Genomic DNA, 25,419 nt, shown 5'->3' with positions numbered 1-25,419 from the left:
CATCACCGCCATAGGTTGTCAAATAACCCGGGTTTAACCCACACAGGTAAGTCCAATGGGGTGCAGGCATGTCCTCTATGCTTACAGCTTCCCGTGGGTGTTGGTTTGATACCGTTTGGGGACAGCCAAGGAGGCATCTGCAGGCAACAAAGGTAGGTGTGTGCTTGTGTGTGTGTTTCCTATGCAGATCCTAAGCCCAGTGTCACATGCAAGTAGGAGGAGTAAGAAGGGTTCCTGGCAAATCCGGGTTATGGATTGCATTTAAAAAGGCCCCGTGGGAGTGCAATGGGCCCCTGTCTTGCTGCTTAGCAATAATGGTATGGGTTTAGGTTCTGCTGTGTGTACTGGTGGTTGACTGCCCCCCAGCCCAGAGTGTGCATGGAAAATTGTCTGGCAGCCTCCCTGACAGCAAGCAGTGATAGTGCCCATGAAGGGCACCTTGTTGGGCCCGCCCCTTTCACGGTTATCGCTTCTCGGCCTTTTGGCTAAGATCAAGTGTAGTATCTGTTCTTATCAGTTTAATATCTGATACGTCCCCTATCTGGGGACCATATATTAAATGGATTTTTGAGAACGGGGGCCGATTTCGAAGCTTGCTTCCGTCGCCCTATGCATTGACCCGATATGGCAGTATCTTCGGGTACAGTGCACCACCCCCTTACAGGGTTAAAAAGAAAGATTCCTACTTTCATTGCTACCTGCTTGCTGGCTAGCCAGCTAGCCAGCCCTGTGGGCCTTGCTGCTGCTGCAGCCAAAAAACAAAAGGTGGTGCTGCTGCTGCTTCTGCTGCTTCTGCTTGTGTCTGGCCGCTGTTGGAGCATCCAGGCACAGGACTTTTGCTGCTGCTGACTAAATGGCCTCCTTAATTGGATCATTTGAGTAGCCAGCACACCTGTGCAGGTAGGGCATGACATGATAGGCAGCTGCCTTGATAGCGGGTGGGTGCTGAATGTTCCTAATTGACAAAATAAGATTAATGCTTATGAAGAAATATAAAATCTCATCCCTTCCCCAATATCGCGCCACACCCCTACCCCTTAATTCCCTGGTTGAACTTGATGGACATATGTCTTTTTTCGACCGTACTAACTATGTAACTATGTAACATAACATGGGGGGGGGGGGGTCTCCTGGCTGTTCACACAGGTGTGTCATTGCTGTACATTGACCATGCATTGCTTCTGTGGTATTGCAAAGGCAAAGACAAATGCTTCCAGCCATCCATTGCACTAATGGATTGGTCATCAGCTGGCTGTCTATGTCCCGCATCAATATAGACCAAAGTACAGAGGGTTAGGCTATGCTATTGTGCACCTACCTGATGCATCAGAAGGTGCGAGGCCCTTGCTAAATTCTGTGCACAGACTTTGAGATCTATACTTTAGACTGTATCTAAACCTGCTCCAACATGGACTGACATTCTGGCCTACTTTCAGCCGATGCGACTTGTCTGTCGCTGAACAGTCGCTTTTTATGTATTCAGCACCTATGTATAATGTTGTAAAAATGCTCTAGAAGCTAAAGTCGCAGAAATGTCACACATATTTGGCCTGCAACTTTCTGTGCGACAAATTCAGACAGGAAAAATCAGTATAAATCCTTAGAAAATTATCCCCCAGTGTCTCCATCTGCTGGCGGTATTGAATAAACATTGCTGCACTGATGGGGTATGCATTAGACGAAAAAAAAGAAGAAAAAGAAGAATAATACGCCCAGAAAAGAGGCGAAAAGGAGAAAAACGTAAAAAAACGTGAAAAAAAAGTAAGAGGAAGAGAAGGGAAAAAAAGGTGGAAATGGGTTTAAAAGTGATTTCGGCGGAGAAATATATATATATATATATATATATATATATATATATATATATACATACGCGCACACACACACATATATATAAACGTATTCTCCGTTGAGATATTGCAGCCGCTGCTGTGTCCAGGCCCAGGAGCCTTAGCACTGTGCTGTGATGTCACTCAATACCACTGACATCACTAGGTGTAAACAACATCTCTCCTTTGCTGTGTATGTGACTATGGAGCTGTTTGGTGATATCGTCTATTATGGCCTTCATAGAAGCAACAGGAGATTGTTGCATCCATCTAGAACCCTCAGAACTACAGTGCTATGATGTCACTCACTTCCACAGGCCTTGCAGAGTGTAAACAACAACAACCCAGCTTTGTTGTGTATGTAACCATAGGGATTTGTGATGTCACCTAGAACCTTCACAGCAGCGACAGCTTTATGAGGAGCATCAGCACTGCTCTGCCTGAGCAGAACCATCACCGCCATAGGTTGTCAAATAACCCGGGTTTAACCCACACAGGTAAGTCCAATGGGGTGCAGGCATGTCCTCTATGCTTACAGCTTCCCGTGGGTGTTGGTTTGATACCGTTTGGGGACAGCCAAGGAGGCATCTGCAGGCAACAAAGGTAGGTGTGTGCTTGTGTGTGTGTTTCCTATGCAGATCCTAAGCCCAGTGTCACATGCAAGTAGGAGGAGTAAGAAGGGTTCCTGGCAAATCCGGGTTATGGATTGCATTTAAAAAGGCCCCGTGGGAGTGCAATGGGCCCCTGTCTTGCTGCTTAGCAATAATGGTATGGGTTTAGGTTCTGCTGTGTGTACTGGTGGTTGACTGCCCCCCAGCCCAGAGTGTGCATGGAAAATTGTCTGGCAGCCTCCCTGACAGCAAGCAGTGATAGTGCCCATGAAGGGCACCTTGTTGGGCCCGCCCCTTTCACGGTTATCGCTTCTCGGCCTTTTGGCTAAGATCAAGTGTAGTATCTGTTCTTATCAGTTTAATATCTGATACGTCCCCTATCTGGGGACCATATATTAAATGGATTTTTGAGAACGGGGGCCGATTTCGAAGCTTGCTTCCGTCGCCCTATGCATTGACCCGATATGGCAGTATCTTCGGGTACAGTGCACCACCCCCTTACAGGGTTAAAAAGAAAGATTCCTACTTTCATTGCTACCTGCTTGCTGGCTAGCCAGCTAGCCAGCCCTGTGGGCCTTGCTGCTGCTGCAGCCAAAAAACAAAAGGTGGTGCTGCTGCTGCTTCTGCTGCTTCTGCTTGTGTCTGGCCGCTGTTGGAGCGTCCAGGCACAGGACTTCTGCTGCTGCTGACTAAATGGCCTCCTTAATTGGATCATTTGAGTAGCCAGCACACCTGTGCAGGTAGGGCATGACATGATAGGCAGCTGCCTTGATAGCGGGTGGGTGCTGAATGTTCCTAATTGACAAAATAAGATTAATGCTTATGAAGAAATATAAAATCTCATCCCTTCCCCAATATCGCGCCACACCCCTACCCCTTAATTCCCTGGTTGAACTTGATGGACATATGTCTTTTTTCGACCGTACTAACTATGTAACTATGTAACATAACATGGGGGGGGGGGGGTCTCCTGGCTGTTCACACAGGTGTGTCATTGCTGTACATTGACCATGCATTGCTTCTGTGGTATTGCAAAGGCAAAGACAAATGCTTCCAGCCATCCATTGCACTAATGGATTGGTCATCAGCTGGCTGTCTATGTCCCGCATCAATATAGACCAAAGTACAGAGGGTTAGGCTATGCTATTGTGCACCTACCTGATGCATCAGAAGGTGCGAGGCCCTTGCTAAATTCTGTGCACAGACTTTGAGATCTATACTTTAGACTGTATCTAAACCTGCTCCAACATGGACTGACATTCTGGCCTACTTTCAGCCGATGCGACTTGTCTGTCGCTGAACAGTCGCTTTTTATGTATTCAGCACCTATGTATAATGTTGTAAAAATGCTCTAGAAGCTAAAGTCGCAGAAATGTCACACATATTTGGCCTGCAACTTTCTGTGCGACAAATTCAGACAGGAAAAATCAGTATAAATCCTTAGAAAATTATCCCCCAGTGTCTCCATCTGCTGGCGGTATTGAATAAGCATTGCTGCACTGATGGGGTATGCATTAGACGAAAAAAAAGAAGAAAAAGAAGAATAATACGCCCAGAAAAGAGGCGAAAAGGAGAAAAACGTAAAAAAACGTGAAAAAAAAGTAAGAGGAAGAGAAGGGAAAAAAAGGTGGAAATGGGTTTAAAAGTGATTTCGGCGGAGAAATATATATATATATATATATATATATATATATATATATATATACGCGCACACACACACATATATATAAACGTATTCTCCGTTGAGATATTGCAGCCGCTGCTGTGTCCAGGCCCAGGAGCCTTAGCACTGTGCTGTGATGTCACTCAATACCACTGACATCACTAGGTGTAAACAACATCTCTCCTTTGCTGTGTATGTGACTATGGAGCTGTTTGGTGATGTCGTCTATTATGGCCTTCATAGAAGCAACAGGAGATTGTTGCATCCATCTAGAACCCTCAGAACTACAGTGCTATGATGTCACTCACTTCCACAGGCCTTGCAGAGTGTAAACAACAACAACCCAGCTTTGTTGTGTATGTAACCATAGGGATTTGTGATGTCACCTAGAACCTTCACAGCAGCGACAGCTTTATGAGGAGCATCAGCACTGCTCTGCCTGAGCAGAACCATCACCGCCATAGGTTGTCAAATAACCCGGGTTTAACCCACACAGGTAAGTCCAATGGGGTGCAGGCATGTCCTCTATGCTTACAGCTTCCCGTGGGTGTTGGTTTGATACCGTTTGGGGACAGCCAAGGAGGCATCTGCAGGCAACAAAGGTAGGTGTGTGCTTGTGTGTGTGTTTCCTATGCAGATCCTAAGCCCAGTGTCACATGCAAGTAGGAGGAGTAAGAAGGGTTCCTGGCAAATCCGGGTTATGGATTGCATTTAAAAAGGCCCCGTGGGAGTGCAATGGGCCCCTGTCTTGCTGCTTAGCAATAATGGTATGGGTTTAGGTTCTGCTGTGTGTACTGGTGGTTGACTGCCCCCCAGCCCAGAGTGTGCATGGAAAATTGTCTGGCAGCCTCCCTGACAGCAAGCAGTGATAGTGCCCATGAAGGGCACCTTGTTGGGCCCGCCCCTTTCACGGTTATCGCTTCTCGGCCTTTTGGCTAAGATCAAGTGTAGTATCTGTTCTTATCAGTTTAATATCTGATACGTCCCCTATCTGGGGACCATATATTAAATGGATTTTTGAGAACGGGGGCCGATTTCGAAGCTTGCTTCCGTCGCCCTATGCATTGACCCGATATGGCAGTATCTTCGGGTACAGTGCACCACCCCCTTACAGGGTTAAAAAGAAAGATTCCTACTTTCATTGCTACCTGCTTGCTGGCTAGCCAGCTAGCCAGCCCTGTGGGCCTTGCTGCTGCTGCAGCCAAAAAACAAAAGGTGGTGCTGCTGCTGCTTCTGCTGCTTCTGCTTCTGCTTGTGTCTGGCCGCTGTTGGAGCGTCCAGGCACAGGACTTCTGCTGCTGCTGACTAAATGGCCTCCTTAATTGGATCATTTGAGTAGCCAGCACACCTGTGCAGGTAGGGCATGACATGATAGGCAGCTGCCTTGATAGCGGGTGGGTGCTGAATGTTCCTAATTGACAAAATAAGATTAATGCTTATGAAGAAATATAAAATCTCATCCCTTCCCCAATATCGCGCCACACCCCTACCCCTTAATTCCCTGGTTGAACTTGATGGACATATGTCTTTTTTCGACCGTACTAACTATGTAACTATGTAACATAACATGGGGGGGGGGGGGTCTCCTGGCTGTTCACACAGGTGTGTCATTGCTGTACATTGACCATGCATTGCTTCTGTGGTATTGCAAAGGCAAAGACAAATGCTTCCAGCCATCCATTGCACTAATGGATTGGTCATCAGCTGGCTGTCTATGTCCCGCATCAATATAGACCAAAGTACAGAGGGTTAGGCTATGCTATTGTGCACCTACCTGATGCATCAGAAGGTGCGAGGCCCTTGCTAAATTCTGTGCACAGACTTTGAGATCTATACTTTAGACTGTATCTAAACCTGCTCCAACATGGACTGACATTCTGGCCTACTTTCAGCCGATGCGACTTGTCTGTCGCTGAACAGTCGCTTTTTATGTATTCAGCACCTATGTATAATGTTGTAAAAATGCTCTAGAAGCTAAAGTCGCAGAAATGTCACACATATTTGGCCTGCAACTTTCTGTGCGACAAATTCAGACAGGAAAAATCAGTATAAATCCTTAGAAAATTATCCCCCAGTGTCTCCATCTGCTGGCGGTATTGAATAAGCATTGCTGCACTGATGGGGTATGCATTAGACGAAAAAAAAGAAGAAAAAGAAGAATAATACGCCCAGAAAAGAGGCGAAAAGGAGAAAAACGTAAAAAAACGTGAAAAAAAAGTAAGAGGAAGAGAAGGGAAAAAAAGGTGGAAATGGGTTTAAAAGTGATTTCGGCGGAGAAATATATATATATATATATATATATATATATATATATATATACGCGCACACACACACATATATATAAACGTATTCTCCGTTGAGATATTGCAGCCGCTGCTGTGTCCAGGCCCAGGAGCCTTAGCACTGTGCTGTGATGTCACTCAATACCACTGACATCACTAGGTGTAAACAACATCTCTCCTTTGCTGTGTATGTGACTATGGAGCTGTTTGGTGATGTCGTCTATTATGGCCTTCATAGAAGCAACAGGAGATTGTTGCATCCATCTAGAACCCTCAGAACTACAGTGCTATGATGTCACTCACTTCCACAGGCCTTGCAGAGTGTAAACAACAACAACCCAGCTTTGTTGTGTATGTAACCATAGGGATTTGTGATGTCACCTAGAACCTTCACAGCAGCGACAGCTTTATGAGGAGCATCAGCACTGCTCTGCCTGAGCAGAACCATCACCGCCATAGGTTGTCAAATAACCCGGGTTTAACCCACACAGGTAAGTCCAATGGGGTGCAGGCATGTCCTCTATGCTTACAGCTTCCCGTGGGTGTTGGTTTGATACCGTTTGGGGACAGCCAAGGAGGCATCTGCAGGCAACAAAGGTAGGTGTGTGCTTGTGTGTGTGTTTCCTATGCAGATCCTAAGCCCAGTGTCACATGCAAGTAGGAGGAGTAAGAAGGGTTCCTGGCAAATCCGGGTTATGGATTGCATTTAAAAAGGCCCCGTGGGAGTGCAATGGGCCCCTGTCTTGCTGCTTAGCAATAATGGTATGGGTTTAGGTTCTGCTGTGTGTACTGGTGGTTGACTGCCCCCCAGCCCAGAGTGTGCATGGAAAATTGTCTGGCAGCCTCCCTGACAGCAAGCAGTGATAGTGCCCATGAAGGGCACCTTGTTGGGCCCGCCCCTTTCACGGTTATCGCTTCTCGGCCTTTTGGCTAAGATCAAGTGTAGTATCTGTTCTTATCAGTTTAATATCTGATACGTCCCCTATCTGGGGACCATATATTAAATGGATTTTTGAGAACGGGGGCCGATTTCGAAGCTTGCTTCCGTCGCCCTATGCATTGACCCAATATGGCAGTATCTTCGGGTACAGTGCACCACCCCCTTACAGGGTTAAAAAGAAAGATTCCTACTTTCATTGCTACCTGCTTGCTGGCTAGCCAGCTAGCCAGCCCTGTGGGCCTTGCTGCTGCTGCAGCCAAAAAACAAAAGGTGGTGCTGCTGCTGCTTCTGCTGCTTCTGCTTCTGCTTGTGTCTGGCCGCTGTTGGAGCGTCCAGGCACAGGACTTCTGCTGCTGCTGACTAAATGGCCTCCTTAATTGGATCATTTGAGTAGCCAGCACACCTGTGCAGGTAGGGCATGACATGATAGGCAGCTGCCTTGATAGCGGGTGGGTGCTGAATGTTCCTAATTGACAAAATAAGATTAATGCTTATGAAGAAATATAAAATCTCATCCCTTCCCCAATATCGCGCCACACCCCTACCCCTTAATTCCCTGGTTGAACTTGATGGACATATGTCTTTTTTCGACCGTACTAACTATGTAACTATGTAACATAACATGGGGGGGGGGGGGTCTCCTGGCTGTTCACACAGGTGTGTCATTGCTGTACATTGACCATGCATTGCTTCTGTGGTATTGCAAAGGCAAAGACAAATGCTTCCAGCCATCCATTGCACTAATGGATTGGTCATCAGCTGGCTGTCTATGTCCCGCATCAATATAGACCAAAGTACAGAGGGTTAGGCTATGCTATTGTGCACCTACCTGATGCATCAGAAGGTGCGAGGCCCTTGCTAAATTCTGTGCACAGACTTTGAGATCTATACTTTAGACTGTATCTAAACCTGCTCCAACATGGACTGACATTCTGGCCTACTTTCAGCCGATGCGACTTGTCTGTCGCTGAACAGTCGCTTTTTATGTATTCAGCACCTATGTATAATGTTGTAAAAATGCTCTAGAAGCTAAAGTCGCAGAAATGTCACACATATTTGGCCTGCAACTTTCTGTGCGACAAATTCAGACAGGAAAAATCAGTATAAATCCTTAGAAAATTATCCCCCAGTGTCTCCATCTGCTGGCGGTATTGAATAAGCATTGCTGCACTGATGGGGTATGCATTAGACGAAAAAAAAGAAGAAAAAGAAGAATAATACGCCCAGAAAAGAGGCGAAAAGGAGAAAAACGTAAAAAAACGTGAAAAAAAAGTAAGAGGAAGAGAAGGGAAAAAAAGGTGGAAATGGGTTTAAAAGTGATTTCGGCGGAGAAATATATATATATATATATATATATTATATATATATATATATATATATATATATATATATATATATATATATATACGCGCACACACACGTATTCTCCGTTGAGATATTGCAGCCGCTGCTGTGTCCAGGCCCAGGAGCCTTAGCACTGTGCTGTGATGTCACTCAATACCACTGACATCACTAGGTGTAAACAACATCTCTCCTTTGCTGTGTATGTGACTATGGAGCTGTTTGGTGATGTCGTCTATTATGGCCTTCATAGAAGCAACAGGAGATTGTTGCATCCATCTAGAACCCTCAGAACTACAGTGCTATGATGTCACTCACTTCCACAGGCCTTGCAGAGTGTAAACAACAACAACCCAGCTTTGTTGTGTATGTAACCATAGGGATTTGTGATGTCACCTAGAACCTTCACAGCAGCGACAGCTTTATGAGGAGCATCAGCACTGCTCTGCCTGAGCAGAACCATCACCGCCATAGGTTGTCAAATAACCCGGGTTTAACCCACACAGGTAAGTCCAATGGGGTGCAGGCATGTCCTCTATGCTTACAGCTTCCCGTGGGTGTTGGTTTGATACCGTTTGGGGACAGCCAAGGAGGCATCTGCAGGCAACAAAGGTAGGTGTGTGCTTGTGTGTGTGTTTCCTATGCAGATCCTAAGCCCAGTGTCACATGCAAGTAGGAGGAGTAAGAAGGGTTCCTGGCAAATCCGGGTTATGGATTGCATTTAAAAAGGCCCCGTGGGAGTGCAATGGGCCCCTGTCTTGCTGCTTAGCAATAATGGTATGGGTTTAGGTTCTGCTGTGTGTACTGGTGGTTGACTGCCCCCCAGCCCAGAGTGTGCATGGAAAATTGTCTGGCAGCCTCCCTGACAGCAAGCAGTGATAGTGCCCATGAAGGGCACCTTGTTGGGCCCGCCCCTTTCACGGTTATCGCTTCTCGGCCTTTTGGCTAAGATCAAGTGTAGTATCTGTTCTTATCAGTTTAATATCTGATACGTCCCCTATCTGGGGACCATATATTAAATGGATTTTTGAGAACGGGGGCCGATTTCGAAGCTTGCTTCCGTCGCCCTATGCATTGACCCGATATGGCAGTATCTTCGGGTACAGTGCACCACCCCCTTACAGGGTTAAAAAGAAAGATTCCTACTTTCATTGCTACCTGCTTTCTGGCTAGCCAGCTAGCCAGCCCTGTGGGCCTTGCTGCTGCTGCAGCCAAAAAACAAAAGGTGGTGCTGCTGCTGCTTCTGCTGCTTCTGCTTCTGCTTGTGTCTGGCCGCTGTTGGAGCGTCCAGGCACAGGACTTCTGCTGCTGCTGACTAAATGGCCTCCTTAATTGGATCATTTGAGTAGCCAGCACACCTGTGCAGGTAGGGCATGACATGATAGGCAGCTGCCTTGATAGCGGGTGGGTGCTGAATGTTCCTAATTGACAAAATAAGATTAATGCTTATGAAGAAATATAAAATCTCATCCCTTCCCCAATATCGCGCCACACCCCTACCCCTTGATTCCCTGGTTGAACTTGATGGACATATGTCTTTTTTCGACCGTACTAACTATGTAACTATGTAACATAACATGGGGGGGGGGGTCTCCTGGCTGTTCACACAGGTGTGTCATTGCTGTACATTGACCATGCATTGCTTCTGTGGTATTGCAAAGGCAAAGACAAATGCTTCCAGCCATCCATTGCACTAATGGATTGGTCATCAGCTGGCTGTCTATGTCCCGCATCAATATAGACCAAAGTACAGAGGGTTAGGCTATGCTATTGTGCACCTACCTGATGCATCAGAAGGTGCGAGGCCCTTGCTAAATTCTGTGCACAGACTTTGAGATCTATACTTTAGACTGTATCTAAACCTGCTCCAACATGGACTGACATTCTGGCCTACTTTCAGCCGATGCGACTTGTCTGTCGCTGAACAGTCGCTTTTTATGTATTCAGCACCTATGTATAATGTTGTAAAAATGCTCTAGAAGCTAAAGTCTCAGAAATGTCACACATATTTGGCCTGCAACTTTCTGTGCGACAAATTCAGACAGGAAAAATCAGTATAAATCCTTAGAAAATTATCCCCCAGTGTCTCCATCTGCTGGCGGTATTGAATAAGCATTGCTGCACTGATGGGGTATGCATTAGACGAAAAAAAAGAAGAAAAAGAAGAATAATACGCCCAGAAAAGAGGCGAAAAGGAGAAAAACGTAAAAAAACGTGAAAAAAAAGTAAGAGGAAGAGAAGGAAAAAAAAAGGGGAAATGGGTTTAAAAGTGATTTCGGCGGAGAAATATATATATATATATATATATATATATATGCGCACACACACACATATATATAAACGTATTCTCCGTTGAGATATTGCAGCCGCTGCTGTGTCCAGGCCCAGGAGCCTTAGCACTGTGCTGTGATGTCACTCAATACCACTGACATCACTAGGTGTAAACAACATCTCTCCTTTGCTGTGTATGTGACTATGGAGCTGTTTGGTGATGTCGTCTATTATGGCCTTCATAGAAGCAACAGGAGATTGTTGCATCCATCTAGAACCCTCAGAACTACAGTGCTATGATGTCACTCACTTCCACAGGCCTTGCAGAGTGTAAACAACAACAACCCAGCTTTGTTGTGTATGTAACCATAGGGATTTGTGATGTCACCTAGAACCTTCACAGCAGCGACAGCTTTATGAGGAGCATCAGCACTGCTCTGCCTGAGCAGAACCATCACCGCCATAGGTTGTCAAATAACCCGGGTTTAACCCACACAGGTAAGTCCAATGGGGTGCAGGCATGTCCTCTATGCTTACAGCTTCCCGTGGGTGTTGGTTTGATACCGTTTGGGGACAGCCAAGGAGGCATCTGCAGGCAACAAAGGTAGGTGTGTGCTTGTGTGTGTGTTTCCTATGCAGATCCTAAGCCCAGTGTCACATGCAAGTAGGAGGAGTAAGAAGGGTTCCTGGCAAATCCGGGTTATGGATTGCATTTAAAAAGGCCCCGTGGGAGTGCAATGGGCCCCTGTCTTGCTGCTTAGCAATAATGGTATGGGTTTAGGTTCTGCTGTGTGTACTGGTGGTTGACTGCCCCCCAGCCCAGAGTGTGCATGGAAAATTGTCTGGCAGCCTCCCTGACAGCAAGCAGTGATAGTGCCCATGAAGGGCACCTTGTTGGGCCCGCCCCTTTCACGGTTATCGCTTCTCGGCCTTTTGGCTAAGATCAAGTGTAGTATCTGTTCTTATCAGTTTAATATCTGATACGTCCCCTATCTGGGGACCATATATTAAATGGATTTTTGAGAACGGGGGCCGATTTCGAAGCTTGCTTCCGTCGCCCTATGCATTGACCCGATATGGCAGTATCTTCGGGTACAGTGCACCACCCCCTTACAGGGTTAAAAAGAAAGATTCCTACTTTCATTGCTACCTGCTTGCTGGCTAGCCAGCTAGCCAGCCCTGTGGGCCTTGCTGCTGCTGCAGCCAAAAAACAAAAGGTGGTGCTGCTGCTGCTTCTGCTGCTTCTGCTTCTGCTTGTGTCTGGCCGCTGTTGGAGCGTCCAGGCACAGGACTTCTGCTGCTGCTGACTAAATGGCCTCCTTAATTGGATCATTTGAGTAGCCAGCACACCTGTGCAGGTAGGGCATGACATGATAGGCAGCTGCCTTGATAGCGGGTGGGTGCTGAATGTTCCTAATTGACAAAATAAGATTAATGCTTATGAAGAAATATAAAATCTCATCCCTTCCCCAATATCGCGCCACACCCCTACCCCTTAATTCCCTGGTTGAACTTGATGGACATATGTCTTTTTTCGACCGTACTAACTATGTAACTATGTAACATAACATGGGGGGGGGGGGGGTCTCCTGGCTGTTCACACAGGTGTGTCATTGCTGTACATTGACCATGCATTGCTTCTGTGGTATTGCAAAGGCAAAGACAAATGCTTCCAGCCATCCATTGCACTAATGGATTGGTCATCAGCTGGCTGTCTATGTCCCGCATCAATATAGACCAAAGTACAGAGGGTTAGGCTATGCTATTGTGCACCTACCTGATGCATCAGAAGGTGCGAGGCCCTTGCTAAATTCTGTGCACAGACTTTGAGATCTATACTTTAGACTGTATCTAAACCTGCTCCAACATGGACTGACATTCTGGCCTACTTTCAGCCGATGCGACTTGTCTGTCGCTGAACAGTCGCTTTTTATGTATTCAGCACCTATGTATAATGTTGTAAAAATGCTCTAGAAGCTAAAGTCGCAGAAATGTCACACATATTTGGCCTGCAACTTTCTGTGCGACAAATTCAGACAGGAAAAATCAGTATAAATCCTTAGAAAATTATCCCCCAGTGTCTCCATCTGCTGGCGGTATTGAATAAGCATTGCTGCACTGATGGGGTATGCATTAGACGAAAAAAAAGAAGAAAAAGAAGAATAATACGCCCAGAAAAGAGGCGAAAAGGAGAAAAACGTAAAAAAACGTGAAAAAAAAGTAAGAGGAAGAGAAGGGAAAAAAAGGTGGAAATGGGTTTAAAAGTGATTTCGGCGGAGAAATATATATATATATATATATATATATATATATATATATATATATATACGCGCACACACACACATATATATAAACGTATTCTCCGTTGAGATATTGCAGCCGCTGCTGTGTCCAGGCCCAGGAGCCTTAGCACTGTGCTGTGATGTCACTCAATACCACTGACATCACTAGGTGTAAACAACATCTCTCCTTTGCTGTGTATGTGACTATGGAGCTGTTTGGTGATGTCGTCTATTATGGCCTTCATAGAAGCAACAGGAGATTGTTGCATCCATCTAGAACCCTCAGAACTACAGTGCTATGATGTCACTCACTTCCACAGGCCTTGCAGAGTGTAAACAACAACAACCCAGCTTTGTTGTGTATGTAACCATAGGGATTTGTGATGTCACCTAGAACCTTCACAGCAGCGACAGCTTTATGAGGAGCATCAGCACTGCTCTGCCTGAGCAGAACCATCACCGCCATAGGTTGTCAAATAACCCGGGTTTAACCCACACAGGTAAGTCCAATGGGGTGCAGGCATGTCCTCTATGCTTACAGCTTCCCGTGGGTGTTGGTTTGATACCGTTTGGGGACAGCCAAGGAGGCATCTGCAGGCAACAAAGGTAGGTGTGTGCTTGTGTGTGTGTTTCCTATGCAGATCCTAAGCCCAGTGTCACATGCAAGTAGGAGGAGTAAGAAGGGTTCCTGGCAAATCCGGGTTATGGATTGCATTTAAAAAGGCCCCGTGGGAGTGCAATGGGCCCCTGTCTTGCTGCTTAGCAATAATGGTATGGGTTTAGGTTCTGCTGTGTGTACTGGTGGTTGACTGCCCCCCAGCCCAGAGTGTGCATGGAAAATTGTCTGGCAGCCTCCCTGACAGCAAGCAGTGATAGTGCCCATGAAGGGCACCTTGTTGGGCCCGCCCCTTTCACGGTTATCGCTTCTCGGCCTTTTGGCTAAGATCAAGTGTAGTATCTGTTCTTATCAGTTTAATATCTGATACGTCCCCTATCTGGGGACCATATATTAAATGGATTTTTGAGAACGGGGGCCGATTTCGAAGCTTGCTTCCGTCGCCCTATGCATTGACCCGATATGGCAGTATCTTCGGGTACAGTGCACCACCCCCTTACAGGGTTAAAAAGAAAGATGCCTACTTTCATTGCTACCTGCTTTCTGGCTAGCCAGCTAGCCAGCCCTGTGGGCCTTGCTGCTGCTGCAGCCAAAAAACAAAAGGTGGTGCTGCTGCTGCTTCTGCTGCTTCTGCTTCTGCTTGTGTCTGGCCGCTGTTGGAGCGTCCAGGCACAGGACTTCTGCTGCTGCTGACTAAATGGCCTCCTTAATTGGATCATTTGAGTAGCCAGCACACCTGTGCAGGTAGGGCATGACATGATAGGCAGCTGCCTTGATAGCGGGTGGGTGCTGAATGTTCCTAATTGACAAAATAAGATTAATGCTTATGAAGAAATATAAAATCTCATCCCTTCCCCAATATCGCGCCACACCCCTACCCCTTGATTCCCTGGTTGAACTTGATGGACATATGTCTTTTTTCGACCGTACTAACTATGTAACTATGTAACATAACATGGGGGGGGGGGTCTCCTGGCTGTTCACACAGGTGTGTCATTGCTGTACATTGACCATGCATTGCTTCTGTGGTATTGCAAAGGCAAAGACAAATGCTTCCAGCCATCCATTGCACTAATGGATTGGTCATCAGCTGGCTGTCTATGTCCCGCATCAATATAGACCAAAGTACAGAGGGTTAGGCTATGCTATTGTGCACCTACCTGATGCATCAGAAGGTGCGAGGCCCTTGCTAAATTCTGTGCACAGACTTTGAGATCTATACTTTAGACTGTATCTAAACCTGCTCCAACATGGACTGACATTCTGGCCTACTTTCAGCCGATGCGACTTGTCTGTCGCTGAACAGTCGCTTTTTATGTATTCAGCACCTATGTATAATGTTGTAAAAATGCTCTAGAAGCTAAAGTCTCAGAAATGTCACACATATTTGGCCTGCAACTTTCTGTGCGACAAATTCAGACAGGAAAAATCAGTATAAATCCTTAGAAAATTATCCCCCAGTGTCTCCATCTGCTGGCGGTATTGAATAAGCATTGCTGCACTGATGGGGTATGCATTAGACGAAAAAAAAGAAGAAAAAGAAGAATAATACGCCCAGAAAAGAGGCGAAAAGGAGAAAAACGTAAAAAAACGTGAAAAAAAAGTAAGAGGAAGAGAAGGAAAAAAAAAGGGGAAATGGGTTTAAAAGTGATTTCGGCGGAGAAATATATATATATATATATATATATATATATGCGCACACACACACATATATATAAACGTATTCTCCGTTGAGATATTGCAGCCGCTGCTGTGTCCAGGCCCAGGAGCCTTAGCACTGTGCTGTGATGTCACTCAATACCACTGACATCACTAGGTGTAAACAACATCTCTCCTTTGCTGTGTATGTGACTATGGAGCTGTTTGGTGATGTCGTCTATTATGGCCTTCATAGAAGCAACAGGAGATTGTTGCATCCATCTAGAACCCTCAGAACTACAGTGCTATGATGTCACTCACTTCCACAGGCCTTGCAGAGTGTAAACAACAACAACCCAGCTTTGTTGTGTATGTAACCATAGGGATTTGTGATGTCACCTAGAACCTTCACAGCAGCGACAGCTTTATGAGGAGCATCAGCACTGCTCTGCCTGAGCAGAACCATCACCGCCATAGGTTGTCAAATAACCCGGGTTTAACCCACACAGGTAAGTCCAATGGGGTGCAGGCATGTCCTCTATGCTTACAGCTTCCCGTGGGTGTTGGTTTGATACCGTTTGGGGACAGCCAAGGAGGCATCTGCAGGCAACAAAGGTAGGTGTGTGCTTGTGTGTGTGTTTCCTATGCAGATCCTAAGCCCAGTGTCACATGCAAGTAGGAGGAGTAAGAAGGGTTCCTGGCAAATCCGGGTTATGGATTGCATTTAAAAAGGCCCCGTGGGAGTGCAATGGGCCCCTGTCTTGCTGCTTAGCAATAATGGTATGGGTTTAGGTTCTGCTGTGTGTACTGGTGGTTGACTGCCCCCCAGCCCAGAGTGTGCATGGAAAATTGTCTGGCAGCCTCCCTGACAGCAAGCAGTGATAGTGCCCATGAAGGGCACCTTGTTGGGCCCGCCCCTTTCACGGTTATCGCTTCTCGGCCTTTTGGCTAAGATCAAGTGTAGTATCTGTTCTTATCAGTTTAATATCTGATACGTCCCCTATCTGGGGACCATATATTAAATGGATTTTTGAGAACGGGGGCCGATTTCGAAGCTTGCTTCCGTCGCCCTATGCATTGACCCGATATGGCAGTATCTTCGGGTACAGTGCACCACCCCCTTACAGGGTTAAAAAGAAAGATTCCTACTTTCATTGCTACCTGCTTGCTGGCTAGCCAGCTAGCCAGCCCTGTGGGCCTTGCTGCTGCTGCAGCCAAAAAACAAAAGGTGGTGCTGCTGCTGCTTCTGCTGCTTCTGCTTCTGCTTGTGTCTGGCCGCTGTTGGAGCGTCCAGGCACAGGACTTCTGCTGCTGCTGACTAAATGGCCTCCTTAATTGGATCATTTGAGTAGCCAGCACACCTGTGCAGGTAGGGCATGACATGATAGGCAGCTGCCTTGATAGCGGGTGGGTGCTGAATGTTCCTAATTGACAAAATAAGATTAATGCTTATGAAGAAATATAAAATCTCATCCCTTCCCCAATATCGCGCCACACCCCTACCCCTTAATTCCCTGGTTGAACTTGATGGACATATGTCTTTTTTCGACCGTACTAACTATGTAACTATGTAACATAACATGGGGGGGGGGGGGGTCTCCTGGCTGTTCACACAGGTGTGTCATTGCTGTACATTGACCATGCATTGCTTCTGTGGTATTGCAAAGGCAAAGACAAATGCTTCCAGCCATCCATTGCACTAATGGATTGGTCATCAGCTGGCTGTCTATGTCCCGCATCAATATAGACCAAAGTACAGAGGGTTAGGCTATGCTATTGTGCACCTACCTGATGCATCAGAAGGTGCGAGGCCCTTGCTAAATTCTGTGCACAGACTTTGAGATCTATACTTTAGACTGTATCTAAACCTGCTCCAACATGGACTGACATTCTGGCCTACTTTCAGCCGATGCGACTTGTCTGTCGCTGAACAGTCGCTTTTTATGTATTCAGCACCTATGTATAATGTTGTAAAAATGCTCTAGAAGCTAAAGTCGCAGAAATGTCACACATATTTGGCCTGCAACTTTCTGTGCGACAAATTCAGACAGGAAAAATCAGTATAAATCCTTAGAAAATTATCCCCCAGTGTCTCCATCTGCTGGCGGTATTGAATAAGCATTGCTGCACTGATGGGGTATGCATTAGACGAAAAAAAAGAAGAAAAAGAAGAATAATACGCCCAGAAAAGAGGCGAAAAGGAGAAAAACGTAAAAAAACGTGAAAAAAAAGTAAGAGGAAGAGAAGGGAAAAAAAGGTGGAAATGGGTTTAAAAGTGATTTCGGCGGAGAAATATATATATATATATATATATATATACGCGCACACACACACATATATATAAACGTATTCTCCGTTGAGATATTGCAGCCGCTGCTGTGTCCAGGCCCAGGAGCCTTAGCACTGTGCTGTGATGTCACTCAATACCACTGACATCACTAGGTGTAAACAACATCTCTCCTTTGCTGTGTATGTGACTATGGAGCTGTTTGGTGATGTCGTCTATTATGGCCTTCATAGAAGCAACAGGAGATTGTTGCATCCATCTAGAACCCTCAGAACTACAGTGCTATGATGTCACTCACTTCCACAGGCCTTGCAGAGTGTAAACAACAACAACCCAGCTTTGTTGTGTATGTAACCATAGGGATTTGTGATGTCACCTAGAACCTTCACAGCAGCGACAGCTTTATGAGGAGCATCAGCACTGCTCTGCCTGAGCAGAACCATCACCGCCATAGGTTGTCAAATAACCCGGGTTTAACCCACACAGGTAAGTCCAATGGGGTGCAGGCATGTCCTCTATGCTTACAGCTTCCCGTGGGTGTTGGTTTGATACCGTTTGGGGACAGCCAAGGAGGCATCTGCAGGCAACAAAGGTAGGTGTGTGCTTGTGTGTGTGTTTCCTATGCAGATCCTAAGCCCAGTGTCACATGCAAGTAGGAGGAGTAAGAAGGGTTCCTGGCAAATCCGGGTTATGGATTGCATTTAAAAAGGCCCCGTGGGAGTGCAATGGGCCCCTGTCTTGCTGCTTAGCAATAATGGTATGGGTTTAGGTTCTGCTGTGTGTACTGGTGGTTGACTGCCCCCCAGCCCAGAGTGTGCATGGAAAATTGTCTGGCAGCCTCCCTGACAGCAAGCAGTGATAGTGCCCATGAAGGGCACCTTGTTGGGCCCGCCCCTTTCACGGTTATCGCTTCTCGGCCTTTTGGCTAAGATCAAGTGTAGTATCTGTTCTTATCAGTTTAATATCTGATACGTCCCCTATCTGGGGACCATATATTAAATGGATTTTTGAGAACGGGGGCCGATTTCGAAGCTTGCTTCCGTCGCCCTATGCATTGACCCGATATGGCAGTATCTTCGGGTACAGTGCACCACCCCCTTACAGGGTTAAAAAGAAAGATTCCTACTTTCATTGCTACCTGCTTGCTGGCTAGCCAGCTAGCCAGCCCTGTGGGCCTTGCTGCTGCTGCAGCCAAAAAACAAAAGGTGGTGCTGCTGCTGCTTCTGCTGCTTCTGCTTCTGCTTGTGTCTGGCCGCTGTTGGAGCGTCCAGGCACAGGACTTCTGCTGCTGCTGACTAAATGGCCTCCTTAATTGGATCATTTGAGTAGCCAGCACACCTGTGCAGGTAGGGCATGACATGATAGGCAGCTGCCTTGATAGCGGGTGGGTGCTGAATGTTCCTAATTGACAAAATAAGATTAATGCTTATGAAGAAATATAAAATCTCATCCCTTCCCCAATATCGCGCCACACCCCTACCCCTTAATTCCCTGGTTGAACTTGATGGACATATGTCTTTTTTCGACCGTACTAACTATGTAACTATGTAACATAACATGGGGGGGGGGGGGGTCTCCTGGCTGTTCACACAGGTGTGTCATTGCTGTACATTGACCATGCATTGCTTCTGTGGTATTGCAAAGGCAAAGACAAATGCTTCCAGCCATCCATTGCACTAATGGATTGGTCATCAGCTGGCTGTCTATGTCCCGCATCAATATAGACCAAAGTACAGAGGGTTAGGCTATGCTATTGTGCACCTACCTGATGCATCAGAAGGTGCGAGGCCCTTGCTAAATTCTGTGCACAGACTTTGAGATCTATACTTTAGACTGTATCTAAACCTGCTCCAACATGGACTGACATTCTGGCCTACTTTCAGCCGATGCGACTTGTCTGTCGCTGAACAGTCGCTTTTTATGTATTCAGCACCTATGTATAATGTTGTAAAAATGCTCTAGAAGCTAAAGTCGCAGAAATGTCACACATATTTGGCCTGCAACTTTCTGTGTGACAAATTCAGACAGGAAAAATCTGTATAAATCCTTAGAAAATTATCCCCCAGTGTCTCCATCTGCTGGCGGTATTGAATAAGCATTGCTGCACTGATGGGGTATGCATTAGACGAAAAAAAAGAAGAAAAAGAAGAATAATACGCCCAGAAAAGAGGCGAAAAGGAGAAAAACGTAAAAAAACTTGAAAAAAAAGTAAGAGGAAGAGAAGGGAAAAAAAGGTGGAAATGGGTTTAAAAGTGATTTCGGCGGAGAAATATTTATATATATATATATATATATATATATATATATATATATATATATATATACGCGCACACACACACATATATATATAAACGTATTCTCCGTTGAGATATTGCAGCCGCTGCTGTGTCCAGGCCCAGGAGCCTTAGCACTGTGCTGTGATGTCACTCAATACCACTGACATCACTAGGTGTAAACAACATCTCTCCTTTGCTGTGTATGTGACTATGGAGCTGTTTGGTGATTTCGTCTATTATGGCCTTCATAGAAGCAACAGGAGATTGTTGCATCCATCTAGAACCCTCAGAACTACAGTGCTATGATGTCACTCACTTCCACAGGCCTTGCAGAGTGTAAACAACAACAACCCAGCTTTGTTGTGTATGTAACCATAGGGATTTGTGATGTCACCTAGAACCTTCACAGCAGCGACAGCTTTATGAGGAGCATCAGCACTGCTCTGCCTGAGCAGAACCATCACCGCCATAGGTTGTCAAATAACCCGGGTTTAACCCACACAGGTAAGTCCAATGGGGTGCAGGCATGTCCTCTATGCTTACAGCTTCCCGTGGGTGTTGGTTTGATACCGTTTGGGGACAGCCAAGGAGGCATCTGCAGGCAACAAAGGTAGGTGTGTGCTTGTGTGTGTGTTTCCTATGCAGATCCTAAGCCCAGTGTCACATGCAAGTAGGAGGAGTAAGAAGGGTTCCTGGCAAATCCGGGTTATGGATTGCATTTAAAAAGGCCCCGTGGGAGTGCAATGGGCCCCTGTCTTGCTGCTTAGCAATAATGGTATGGGTTTAGGTTCTGCTGTGTGTACTGGTGGTTGACTGCCCCCCAGCCCAGAGTGTGCATGGAAAATTGTCTGGCAGCCTCCCTGACAGCAAGCAGTGATAGTGCCCATGAAGGGCACCTTGTTGGGCCCGCCCCTTTCACGGTTATCGCTTCTCGGCCTTTTGGCTAAGATCAAGTGTAGTAATACAGGAGATCTGGTCAGAAGGTACTCGGGTACCCCTCTCCTCGGCCTTGTGGGATCGCCCAGGTTTATTGCCTGGGCTTCACCCACTTGTTGCTATTGGGGAGAGGGCCTAGTCCCAGGGTAACGAGTAGCGATCGCCTCTCAAGACCTTCGGGTGGAGAGAGGTTAGAACCATGGATGATGATCCGGATCCAGGTTCTGTGCCGGCATACGCAAGGATCAAAAACACCGTGAGAGTCATTCTCACGGATGATACCAAAAGGGCGGACGATTTGAAATTCGTAGTAGAGGACGTGCTCGGAGGAGTTTTCGGAATACAGAAGGGCGAGATATTGGCAATCCAGGACTACCCGAAGCGTAAAATTTTTGATGTGACGTTCACACAAAATGGCATCCACAGAGATTTTGTTACCAGAGCTGCTGCGAGTAAAGACAAAAAGCTTCAGGGTGTCCGGATTATTGAGCACGTTCTAGACGATATTAAGCTGGTGGTAGTAAAGATGTATTCCCCTTTCGCCAACCTACACGATGTTGAGTTGTTTTTACAAGTCTATTTTAGTAAGGTTGAGTGCAGAGGAAAAATCATGAACAGCTGTGGCATCTGGACATCTAAGTGGAGATTTCAGGTTACATGCAAAAAAGATGACAGATTGCCAGGGGGAATACAACTACCACCAGCTCGTTTTAAAATAAATAATATGTGTGGCGACCTCTTTTATGCGGGGATGCCAAGCTACTGCAGGAAGTGTCACAGATATGGACACACAAAAGAAAACTGTGAAAGTACATGCAAAAAATGTGGTAGCACACAGCACGAGACAGAGAAATGCACAAGAGGAGGGAGGTGCAATTTCTGTCAACAATTCGGTCACCTTTTCTCCTCTTGTCCCCACAGACATAGGACGGAGCAGCAGTGGCAACCCTGGAGGCAGCAAGGACAGCAACCGGGACACCAGCCGAGGCAAGCAGAGCCAGTGATTACCCCCCCACAAGAGGTAAGCGGTGAGATGGAGAAGGAGAAAGACCCCCCTCAGGCAAAAGGAGGGGACCCTAAAGAGCAGAGGATGGCCAAAAAACGTGCAAGTGGTGGAAAAACTGGCCCCCAGGAGCATGCTGGGTTAAGAGAGGAGCAGACGGCGGCCGAATCCGCTCCTCAGCAACCTCTGGCTCAGGGTCCCCCTGAGAGCGATGATCCGGGTGGAGAGGTGAAGGTTAAAAGGCGGAGGGGCTCCAGAAGACTCTATTCGGAGGCGGTCCAGGGGGAGCCGATGGAAGTACCTGCGGATGCAGGGAACCCAAGTGACGTTCCTCCACAGGTCCCCATAGGGGATACCCCCCCTCCTCCCTGCCAGGAGGAGGTTTCAGGGGTGACCGTCTCTGAGGTACCAGAGACGGAACTAAGTGAACACCCGATGGAGGGGCAAGAGGTGGAAGAACCCAATGAGTCTGGAGCCCTGATTGCCAGGATGCCCGAGAACAACTATGCCTCAATCATGATGGAGGAGGGGGGTCGGCTGAGTGATGGTGCCTCCTCTCCTGCTTCCTCTATGCGTACAGTTGAGTCAGATTTTGGGGGGTATGAGGCTTCGGAGGGGGAATCAGAGGTGTAAGACGTTTTCTTGTACATTCCCATGGCTGAGTTGTCCGGTCTGTCCTTGAACGTGAGAAGTGTGAGCGCCAGAGTAAGAAGGGTTGCCCTATTTAATTACTTGTCGGTTTTTGCTGCTTCCGTCCTTTTCCTGCAGGAATGTGGCATCCCGCACAGATTAAATTATAAAGAATATGAAGATGATTGGGTGCACGGTCCATCAGGCTGGTCTGGATCAAATGAGTCCAGATCAGCAGGGGTCGCCATACTTTTTAAAGGGAACGTTTTAATTGAGAGTTTTAACGAAATTTTACCAGGCAGAATTTTATTGGTCAACGCTTTTATTAATGGTATTAAATGGCAGTTTTTAATTTTTTATGGTTCTCCTGATAAGAATGAAAGAATAAAAATGTTGGAGATTTTACCCCTTTTTATTAACAATTCTAGTCCTCTTGTTTTATCAGGTGATTTTAATTGTATTTTAAGGGGAGAACGCCGTTTTTCGAACGCAGTGAGTAGGAACTATGACAAGACGTCTTTTATGTTAAAAAACTTGATTTTAGATTTTAATCTCACTGATGTTTTTAAAAAATGTAATTTTAACGTACCAGAGGAAGACGGTGTTACCTGGAGCAATGCAAGCTGTAGCTCCAGGATAGATTTTATTTTTTGTTCTTATCAAGTACTGCCTTTTAACTGTGATCTTTTTACCAATGTTTTTTCTGACCATAAATTATTGTATTTTAAAGTTAAAAGTGATTTTAAAAGGAGAACTGGTAGGAATGCCTGGAAGTTAAACGTGTCCCTTTTAGAAGATCCGCAGGTTTTATCAGATTTTATCACCTTTTACAAGGAATGCAGACGAGTAAAAGACCCCAACACTCCCACCAGTATCTGGTGGGAAAAAATGAAACTAAAAATAAAAGAATTTTTTATCCGTGTTGGGGTTAGGAAAGCTAAAGAAAAACGTGAATTTTATAATATCCTAAATACTCGTCTGCAAACCCTGTACAAATTCAGAGCACATGGGATGGAGGTGGAGAAGGAGGTACATGATCTTAAAAAAGAAATAACTAAGTGCCTGGAGCAGAAAGGAAAAGAAATTATCTTTAGGTCTCGAATACAGCATCTTGAGGAAAACGAGACCTGCTCCAGGTATTTTTTTAAGAAAATACATGAAAATAGAAGGTTAATAGAAAACATTGAAGGAGTGAATGATGTACAGGGTATTTTAAAAAAGGTGCAAGAGTTTTATGCGGATCTTTTTAATGTAAAACACATTGATGAATGTTTTATGAATGACTCGTTAAAGGAGATCACCAATTTTTTAGATCCTGTCTCACAGTCTTTTTTATTGCAGAATATTTCAGAGCAGGAGATTTTAGAGACCGTCAAGAGTTTTAAAACAGGTAAAGTGCCTGGGCCGGATGGTATACCCATTGAATTTTATGTTACTTTTTATGGTATTTTAAAAGAAGATTTGTTCTCCCTTTTTACGGAAGTCTTTAAGTCTAAAATCCTCCCAGGCTCATGGAAGAAGGGTGATGTCTCCCTGCTATTCAAAAAGGGAGACCGGTCGGAACTCAAAAACTGGAGACCAATCACCCTTCTGAACTGCGACTATAAAATAATGGCGAAACTGTGTGCTAACCGCTTAAAGAACGTAATCCATAAAATAATTCATACAAACCAAGTCTGTGGGGTGCCTGGGAGGAGTTTATGGGAGAACCTAAACCTTTTAAAGGATGTAATTAGCGACACCAAATTAAGAAAAGGAAAGCTGGCGGTTTTATCCATAGATTTTGAAAAAGCTTTCGACAGGGTGTCACATTTTTATCTTTTTAAGGTTTTAGAGAAAATGGGTATACCTGATGGCTTTTTATTGTCTCTTAGAGCTTTTTATGATAACTGTACTAGTAAAATTTTAGTAAATGGTTTTAAGACACAGGGCGTGATTTTAAATTCCGGAGTGAAGCAGGGGTGTCCCTTGTCCCCACTACTCTTCATTTGCGCAATAGAGCCTCTTTTATGTACAATACGAAAGGATAAGCAGATCCATGGAGTCCCCCTGCCAGGAGGAGGGGGACTAGAGGCGAAGGTAGTGGGGTACATGGACGATGTTGCGGTGTTTTGCAGGGACACCCCATCGCTTCAGAAGACGCTAAAACAGATTCAATATTTTAATTGTGCCTCCGGTTTTAAAGTCAATTTTAACAAAAGTAACATTTTAAACATAGGCGGAATGCCTTTGTATGATGTGCCCGTCCCTGTGTCTGAGTCGGTGCAGATTTTAGGTGTCTCCTTTGACGAGTCTAATAATGGTTTTAATAGCTGGGACTTGGTGGCTCAAAAAATAAATAAGAAAATATGTATGTGGAACATGCGAGAACTTACAATGGAAGGGAAGGTTTTAATTACAAAAATGGTGCTTTTACCTATTTTATTGTATTTAAGTCTGGTTTTCCCACCCCCCGAAATGGTTCTAAAGAAAATAACAAAAGCTTGTTTTACTTTCTTTTGGAGTTCTAAGAGCGAAAAATTAAAGAGACAAATTGTGATAAAACCGAACTCCAGGGGCGGTAAGGATTTTCCAGATTTTAAAGCTTTCCTTTTAATAAAGTTTTTTAGCATGTGTTTTACTACTGTTTTTAAAGATAGCTACTGGTCTTATTTTGTTCGTTTTAATACTGGTTATTTTATGCGGAGGAACGGCTGGTTTTCTACAGTTTTAAGTTGCCCTTATTCTTTGAATTTACCCCCTCAATACATGATTTTAGGAAAAATTTTAAACTTATATAATTTTAAAGGTAAAAGTGTTCAGGATCTGTGCAATAGC

At 45.5% G+C, this 25,419-nt stretch overlaps 9 non-coding genes and 1 pseudogene across 9 annotated transcripts; all 10 read left to right on the top strand.

Annotated features, from left to right (window-relative positions):
- The first annotated feature begins 465 nt into the window (after positions 1–465).
- On the top strand, positions 466–656 carry LOC130331698 (U2 spliceosomal RNA). The gene has a single exon (XR_008874547.1). It is a non-coding gene; the product is annotated as a U2 spliceosomal RNA (small nuclear RNA).
- Positions 657–2,742: 2,086 nt separating this feature from the next.
- LOC130331697 (U2 spliceosomal RNA) lies at positions 2,743–2,933 on the top strand. Its single transcript, XR_008874546.1, has one exon. It is a non-coding gene; the product is annotated as a U2 spliceosomal RNA (small nuclear RNA).
- Positions 2,934–5,015: 2,082 nt separating this feature from the next.
- Positions 5,016–5,206, top strand: LOC130331696 (U2 spliceosomal RNA). Its single transcript, XR_008874545.1, has one exon. It is a non-coding gene; the product is annotated as a U2 spliceosomal RNA (small nuclear RNA).
- Positions 5,207–7,292: 2,086 nt separating this feature from the next.
- On the top strand, positions 7,293–7,483 carry LOC130331647 (U2 spliceosomal RNA). The gene has a single exon (XR_008874514.1). It is a non-coding gene; the product is annotated as a U2 spliceosomal RNA (small nuclear RNA).
- Positions 7,484–9,588: 2,105 nt separating this feature from the next.
- LOC130331694 (U2 spliceosomal RNA) lies at positions 9,589–9,779 on the top strand. Its single transcript, XR_008874544.1, has one exon. It is a non-coding gene; the product is annotated as a U2 spliceosomal RNA (small nuclear RNA).
- Positions 9,780–11,851: 2,072 nt separating this feature from the next.
- Positions 11,852–12,042, top strand: LOC130331693 (U2 spliceosomal RNA). The gene has a single exon (XR_008874543.1). It is a non-coding gene; the product is annotated as a U2 spliceosomal RNA (small nuclear RNA).
- A 2,093-nt stretch (positions 12,043–14,135) lies between these two features.
- On the top strand, positions 14,136–14,326 carry LOC130331691 (U2 spliceosomal RNA). Its single transcript, XR_008874541.1, has one exon. It is a non-coding gene; the product is annotated as a U2 spliceosomal RNA (small nuclear RNA).
- Positions 14,327–16,398: 2,072 nt separating this feature from the next.
- LOC130331690 (U2 spliceosomal RNA) lies at positions 16,399–16,589 on the top strand. Its single transcript, XR_008874540.1, has one exon. It is a non-coding gene; the product is annotated as a U2 spliceosomal RNA (small nuclear RNA).
- Positions 16,590–18,662: 2,073 nt separating this feature from the next.
- LOC130331689 (U2 spliceosomal RNA) lies at positions 18,663–18,853 on the top strand. The gene has a single exon (XR_008874539.1). It is a non-coding gene; the product is annotated as a U2 spliceosomal RNA (small nuclear RNA).
- Positions 18,854–20,956: 2,103 nt separating this feature from the next.
- On the top strand, positions 20,957–21,089 carry LOC130331676 (U2 spliceosomal RNA; annotated as a pseudogene).
- The last annotated feature ends 4,330 nt before the right edge of the window (positions 21,090–25,419 follow it).

The sequence above is a fragment of the Hyla sarda genome, unplaced genomic scaffold (genome assembly GCF_029499605.1).
Source record: "Hyla sarda isolate aHylSar1 unplaced genomic scaffold, aHylSar1.hap1 scaffold_353, whole genome shotgun sequence".
Taxonomy (NCBI): domain Eukaryota; kingdom Metazoa; phylum Chordata; class Amphibia; order Anura; family Hylidae; genus Hyla; species Hyla sarda.
This window is presented reverse-complemented; position numbering and strand designations above follow the sequence as displayed.